Here is a 7,687-nt window from a genome sequence, read left to right on the forward strand (position 1 = left end):
CTTCTGTGATTCACTGGGTGCTCAGTGTTTGGTGGTTAATCTTTATGTGTTTGAACATTTTCCAGCTCTCCCCATGTTACTCATTTCTAGTTTCATACCATTGTGGTTGGAAAAGATACTTGAAATGATTTGAATCATCTTAAATTTGTTAAGACTATTTTTGTGGCCTAAAATATGATCTATCCTAGAAAATGTTCCATAGCTGCTTGAGAAAAATGTGTATTCTGCTGTTATTGCTTGGCATGTAATGGCTATGTGTGTTAGACCTTGTTTGGTCTACAGTGTTGTTCAAATCCACTGTTTCCCTATTGATTCTCTGTCTGGATGATCTTTCCATTGTTGAGAGTGGGTATTGAGGCCCTCACCTATTATTGTATTGCTGTTTATTTATCCTTCTGTTCTGTTAGAAATTGCTTTATATATTTAGGTGCTCCAATGCTGGGTGCATAAATAAGTACAATTGCTGTATATTCTTGATACATTGACCTCTTTATTATTATACAGTCTCTTTGTCTTTGTCTCTTGACCATTTTTCGCTTAAAGTCTATTTGTCTGATAGAAGTATAGCTATCAATGCTGTCTTTTGGGACCGTTTGCTTAAAATATCTTTCTCCATCCCTTCTCTGTCAGTCTCTATGTGTATTTAAAGCTAAAGTGAGGGGGTGGAGCAAGATGGCAGAGGAGTAGGAGACCTGGATTTTGTCTGGTCCCAGGAATTCAGCTGGATAGGGATCAAACCATTCTGAAAACCTACGAACTCAACAGGAGATTGAAGAAAAGAATAGCAACAACTCTCTGAACAGAGAAGTGACCACATTCTGGAAGGTAGGACGTGTAGAGAAGTGAATCGGAGGCGATATTCAGGAGAATAGATGGCGGGGGAGGGGACCTCCGACGGCCGCTTCTGGCAAGTGATAGAGCAGCAGAGCACAAAATCGGAACTTTTAGAAGTCAGCTCCACTGAAGACGTCACTCCAGTGGCTAAGCGGGGGGTGGAACCCTCGCTGGGACAGTGTGGCTCAGGACCTTCGGGGTCACAGAAAGACCGGGGGTGCCTGAGTGTGGCAGAGCTCCCAGGTATCAGAGTGGGGAAGCCGGGTGCAGAGACAGAGCTGAGGCGCGGGCTCTCAGCTCGGGGTTGCCATAAACCATGATCCGCAGCACAGTCGGGCCACTGCTCCTCCAGTAGGGACCCAACAAGTGACAGATCCGGGGGGACTCCCTTTCCTCCCCCAGGAGGAACAGCACGGGAGCACACCACAGGGATCTGCTGGGTTTGGAGACTCCATTCTGAGTTGGGTGCCAGAGATAGAAATGCTCGGTCACAGGCCGGGTGAGCACGGAGTGAGGCTGGAGACCAGGGAGATGGGAGTGATTGACTGCTTTTCTCTGGGGGCACATTGAGGAGTGGGGCCCCAGGTTCTCGGCTCCTTCAGGGCAGAGATTGGGAGGCCGCCATTTTCACTCTCGTCCTCCAAAGCTGGACGGAAAGCTTGCAGGGAACAAAAGCTCCCGAGAGCAAACCTGAGCAGATTACTTAGCCCGGAACAGCAAGGGCAGGGCAATTCTGCCTCCAACAAAGACATCTGGGAACCACGGCAACAGGCCCCTCCCCCAGAAGATCAGCAGAACAACCAGCCAAGACCAAATTTACCGATCAATGAGAACAGCAGAACTCCAGCACTAGGGGAATACTTGACATAGAATCCATGGCTTTTTTACCATGATTCTTTAGTCTTTCAAAGTTAATTTTTTTTAAAGATTATATTTATTTATTTGAGAGAGAGAGAATGAGAGATAGAGAGTATATGAGAGGGGGGAGGGTCAGAGGGAGAAGCAGACTCCCTGTCGAGCAGGGAGCCCGATGCGGGACTCGAACCAGGGACTCCAGGATCATGACCTGAGCCAAAGGCAGTCGCTTAACTGACTGAGCCACCCAGGTGCCCAAAGTTATTTTTTTTTTAACTGTCTTTCTTTTTTTTGGAATTTTTCTTTTTCCCTATTTCAACCAACATCTTATCAATCCCTTTTTTAAAAAAATTTTCTTATGTTATGTTAGTCACCATACAATACATCATTAGTTTTTGATGTGGTGATCCATGATCCATTGTTTTCGTATAACAGCCAGTGCTCCATGCAGTACATGCCCTCCTTAATACCCATCACTGGTCCCTTTTTTAAAAAACATTTTTATTTTTCATTTTTAGGGTCATATTCTATCCCTTCATAGTAGTTACCCTTATTTTTGGTATATATATATAAGTTGTTCTCTCTTTAAAATTTTGAGATACAATTTCTTCTAGCAGATCAAAATATACCCTAAATCTCTAGTGTATGGCTTTCTTCTAGTCTCCTGACTGATCACATTCTCTCTATTTTTTTAAATCCTCTTCTTTCTTTTTTCAAACAAATTCTTATTTTATCAATTCCTTTTATAAAATCTTTTATAATTTTCATCTTTACAGTCACATTCCATCCCTTCATCGTATTAACACTTATTTTTGTACATATATAAGTTTTTCTTTCTTTAAAATTTTGGAAGGCACTTTCTTCTAACAGACCAAAATACACCCAAAATCTAGTGTGTGGCACTGATCTATGCACCAGCCTGATCTTATTTGATCATATTTTGTATTTTTGTTTTGTTCTGTTTTTGTTTGTTTTTACATTTATCTTTTTCTTTTTTCTTTCTTTCCCTTTCTTTTCCCCTGGTTTCAGGTCTTTTCTGATTTGTTTAGAGTATATTTTCTGGGGATGTTGTTACCCTGTTAGCATTTTGTTCTCTCATTCATCTATTCTCCTCTGGACAAAATGACAAGAAGGAAAAAATCACCTCAACAAAAAGAACAAGAGGCAGTACCGACTGCCAGAGACCTAATCAATACGGACATTAGTAAGATGTCGGAACTAGAGTTCAGAATGATGATTTTAAAGATACTAGCTGGGCTTGAAAAAAGCATGGAAATTATTAGACAAACCCTTTCTGGAGAAATAAAAGAACTAAAATCTAACCAAGTCGAAATCAAAAAGGCTATTAATGAGGTGCAATAAAAAATGGGGGTGCTAACTGCTAGGATAAATGAGGCAGAAGAGAGAATCAGTGATATAGAAGACCAAATGATGGAAAATAAAGAAGCTGAGAAAAAGAGAGATAAACTACTACTGGATCATGAGGGCAGAATTCGAGAGATAAGTGATACCATAAGATGAAACAACATTAGAATAATTGGGATCCCAGAAGAAGAAGAAAGAGAGAGAGGGGGGCAGAAGGTATATTGGAGCAAATTATAGCAGAGAACTTCCCTAATTTAGGGAAGGAAACAGGCATCAAAATCCAGGAGGCACAGAGAACCCCTCTCAAAATCAGTAAAAATAGGTCAACACCCCAACATCTAATAGTAAAACTTATGAGTCTCAGAGACAAAGAGAAAATCCTGAAAGCAGCTTGGGAGAAGAGATCTGTAACCTACAAGGGTAGAAACATTAGATTGGCAACAGACCTATCCACAGAGACCTGGCAGGCCAGAAAGGACTGGCATGATATATTCAGAGCACTAAATGAGAAAAATATGCAGCCAAGAATACTCTATCCAGCTAGGCTGTCATTGAAAATAGAAGGAGAGATAAAAAGCTTCCAAGACAAACAAAAACAAAAGAAATTTGCAAACATGAAACCAGCCCTACAAGAAATCTTGAAAGGGGTCTTCTAAGCAAAGAGAGACCCTAAAAGCAACATAGACCAGAAAGGAACACAGACAATATACAGTAAGAGTCACCTTACAGGCAATACAATGGCACTAAATTCATATCTTTCAATAGTTACCCTGAATGCAAATGGGCTAAATGCCCCAATCAAAAGACACAGGCTATCAGATTGGATAAAAAAACAAGACCCATTGATATGCTGTCTGTGAGAGACTCATTTTAGACCCAAAGACACCCCCAGACTGAAAGTGAGGGGGTGGAAAACCATTTACCATGCTAATGAACACCAAAAGAAAGCTGGGGTGGCAATCCTTATATCAGACAAATTAGATTTTAAACCAAAGACTCTAATAAGAGATGAGGAAGAGACTATATCCTACTTAAAGGGTCTATCCAACAAGAAGATCTAACAATTGTAAATATCTATGCCCCTAACATGGGAGCAGCCAATTATATAAGGCAATTAATAATAAAAGAAAAGAAAAACATTAACAACAATACAATAATAGTGGGGGACTTTAACACTCCCCTCACTGAAATGGACAGATCATCTAAGCAAAAGATCAACAAGGAAATATAGACTTTAAATGACACACTGGACCAAACGGACTTCACAGATATATTCAGAACATTCCCTCCCAAAGCAACAGAATACATATTCTTCTCTAGTGCCCATGGAACATTCTCCAGAATAGATCACATCGTAGGTCACAAATCAGGTCTTAACTGGTACCAAAAGATTGGGATCATTCCCTGCCTATTTTCAGACCACAATGCTTTGAAACTAGAATTCAATCACAAGAGGAAAGTCAGAAAAAACTCAAGTACATGGAGGCTAAAGAGCATCCTACTAAAGAATGAATGGGTCAACCTGGAAATTAAAGAAGAGTTTAAAAAATTCATGGAAACCAATGAAAATGAAAACACAACTGTTCAAAATCTTTGGGATACAGCAAAGGCAGTCCTAAGAGGAAAGTATGTAGCAAAACAAGCCTTTCTCAAGAAACAAGAAAGGTCTCAAATACACAACCTAACCCTACACCTAAAGGAGCTGGAGACACAAGAGCAAATAAAGCCTAAACCCAGCAGGAGAAGAGAAATAATAAAGGTCAGGGCAGAAATCAATGAAATAGAAACCAAAAGAACAGTAGAACAGATCAACGAAACTTAGGAGCTGGTTCTTTGAAAAAATTAACAAGATTGAGAAACCTCTGACCAGACTTATCAAAAAGAAAGGAGAAATGACCCAAATCAACAAAATCATGAATGAAAGAGGAGAGATCACGACCAACACCAAAGAAATACAATTATAAGCACATATTATGAGCAACTATATGCCAGCAAATTAGATAATCTGGAAGAAATGGATGCATTCCTAGAGATGTATCAACTATCAAAACTGAACCAGGAAGAAATAGAAAACCTGAACAGACGTATAACCACTAAGGAAATTGAAGCAGTGATCAAAAATCTCCCAACAAACAAGAGCCCAGGGCCAGATGGCTTCCCAGGGGAATTTTATCAAACATTTAAAGAAGAATTAATACCTATTCTTCTGAAACTGTTCCAAAAATTAGAAATGGAAGGAAAACTTCCAAACTCGTTTTATGAGGCCACCATTACCTTGATCCCCAAACCAGACAAAGACCCCATCAAAAAGGAGAATTACAGACCAATATCCTTGATAAACACAGATGCAAAAATTCTCACCAAAATACTAGTCAATAGGATCCCACAGTCCATTAAAAGGATTATTCACCATGACCAAGTGGGATTTATCCCTGGGCGGCAAGGTTGGTTCAACATCTGCAAATGAATCAACGTGATACAATACATTAATAAAAGAAAGAGCAAGAACCATATGATCCTTTCAATAGATGCAGAAAAAGCATTTGACAAAGTACAGCATCCTTTCTTGTTCAAAACTCTTCAGAGTATAGGGATAGAGGGTACATACCTCAATATCATAAAAGCCATGTATGAAAAACCCACAGCGAATATCATTCTCAATGGGGAAAAACTGAGAGCTTTCCCTCTAAGGTCAGGAACACGGTAGATATGTCCACTATCACCATTGCTATTCCACATAGTATCAGAAGTCCTAGCCACAGCAATCAGACAACAAAAAGAAATAAAAGGCATCCGAATCAGCAAAGAAGTCATCAAACTCTCACTCTTTGCAGATGATATGATACTCTATGTGGAAAACCCCAAAGACTCCACCCCAAAACTGCTAGAACTCATACAGGAATTCAGTAAAGTGGCAGGATATAAAATCAATGCATAGAAATCAGTGGCATTCCTATACACCAACAACAAGACAGAAGAAAGAGAAATCAAGGAGTCGATCCCATTTACAATCACAGCCAAAACCATAAGATACCTAGGAAAAAAATCTAACCAAAGAGGCAAAGAATCCATACTCAGAAAACTATAAAATACTCATGAAAGAAATTGAGGAAGACACAAAGAAATAGAAAAATGTTCCATGCTCATGGATTGGAAGAACAAATATTGTGAAGATGTCAATGCTACCCACAGCAATCTACACAATCAGTGCAGTCCCCATCAAAATACCATCCACTTTTTTCAAAGAAATGGAACAAATAATCCTAAAATTTGTATGGAACCAGAAAAGACCTCGAATAGCCAGAGGAATGTTGAAAAAGAAAAGCAAAGCTGGCAGCATCACAATTCCGGACTTCAAGCTCTATTACAAAGCTGTCATCATCGAGACAGTATGATACTGGCACAAAAACAGACACATAGATCAATGGAACAGAATAGAGAGCCCAGAAATGGACCCTCAACTCTATGGTCAACTGATCTTCGACAAAGCAGGAAAGAATGACCAGTGGAAAAAAGACAGTCTCTTCAACAAATGGTGTTGGGAAAATTGGACAGCCACATGCAGAAGAATGAAACTGGACCATTTCCTTACAGCACATACAAAAATAGACTCAAAATGGTTGAAAGACCTAAACGTGAGGCAGGAGTCCATCAAAATCCTAAAGGAGAACACAGGCAGCAACCTCTTCGACCTTAGCCGCAGGAACTTCTTCCTAGAAACATCACCAAAGGCAAGGGAAGCAAGGGCAAAAATGAACTATTGGGGCCTCATCAAGGTAAAAAGCTTTTGCACAGCAAAAGAAACAGTCAACAAAACCAAAAGAGAACCAACAGAATGGGAGAAGATATTTGCAAATGACATATCAGATAAAGGGCTAGTATCCAAAATCTATAAAGAACTTGTTAAACTCAACACCCAAAGAACAAATGATCCAATCAAGAAATGGGGAGAAGGCAGGAACAGACATTTTTCCAAAGAAGACATCCAAATGGCCAACAGTCACATGAAAAAGTGCTCAACATTGCTCGGCATCAGGGAAATCCAAATCAAAACCTCAATGAGATATCACCTCACACCAGTCAGAATGGCTAAAATTAACAAGTCAGGAAATGACAGATGTTGTGGGATGCGGAGAAAGGGGAACCCTCCTACACTGTTGGTGGAATGCAAGCTGGTGCAGCCACTCTGGAAAACAGTATGGAGATTCTTCAAAAGGTTGAAAATAGAGCTACCATATGATCCAGCAATTGCACTACTGTGTGTTTCCCCCAAAGATACAAATGTAGGGATCCAAAGGGGTACATGCACACTGATGTTTATGGCAGCAATGTCCACAATAGCCAAACTGTGGAGGGAGTGAAGATGTCCATCGACAGATGAATGGATAAAGATGAATGGATAAATGGATACAGACACACACACACAGGAATATTATGCAGCCATCAAAAAGAATGAATTCTTGCCATTTGCAATGACGTGGATGGAACTGGAGGGTATTATGCTGAGTGAAAGAAGTCAATCAGAGAAAGACATGTATCATATGACCTCACACTATGAGGAATTCTTAATCTCAAGAAACAAACTGAGGGTTGCTGGAGTGGCGGAGGGTGGGGGGAGGGGGTGGCTGGGTGA

The sequence above is a fragment of the Mirounga angustirostris genome, unplaced genomic scaffold (genome assembly GCF_029215605.1).
Source record: "Mirounga angustirostris isolate CCGP_5_RB_7025 unplaced genomic scaffold, mMirAng1.0.hap1 SCAF_6, whole genome shotgun sequence".
NCBI lineage: Eukaryota > Metazoa > Chordata > Mammalia > Carnivora > Phocidae > Mirounga > Mirounga angustirostris.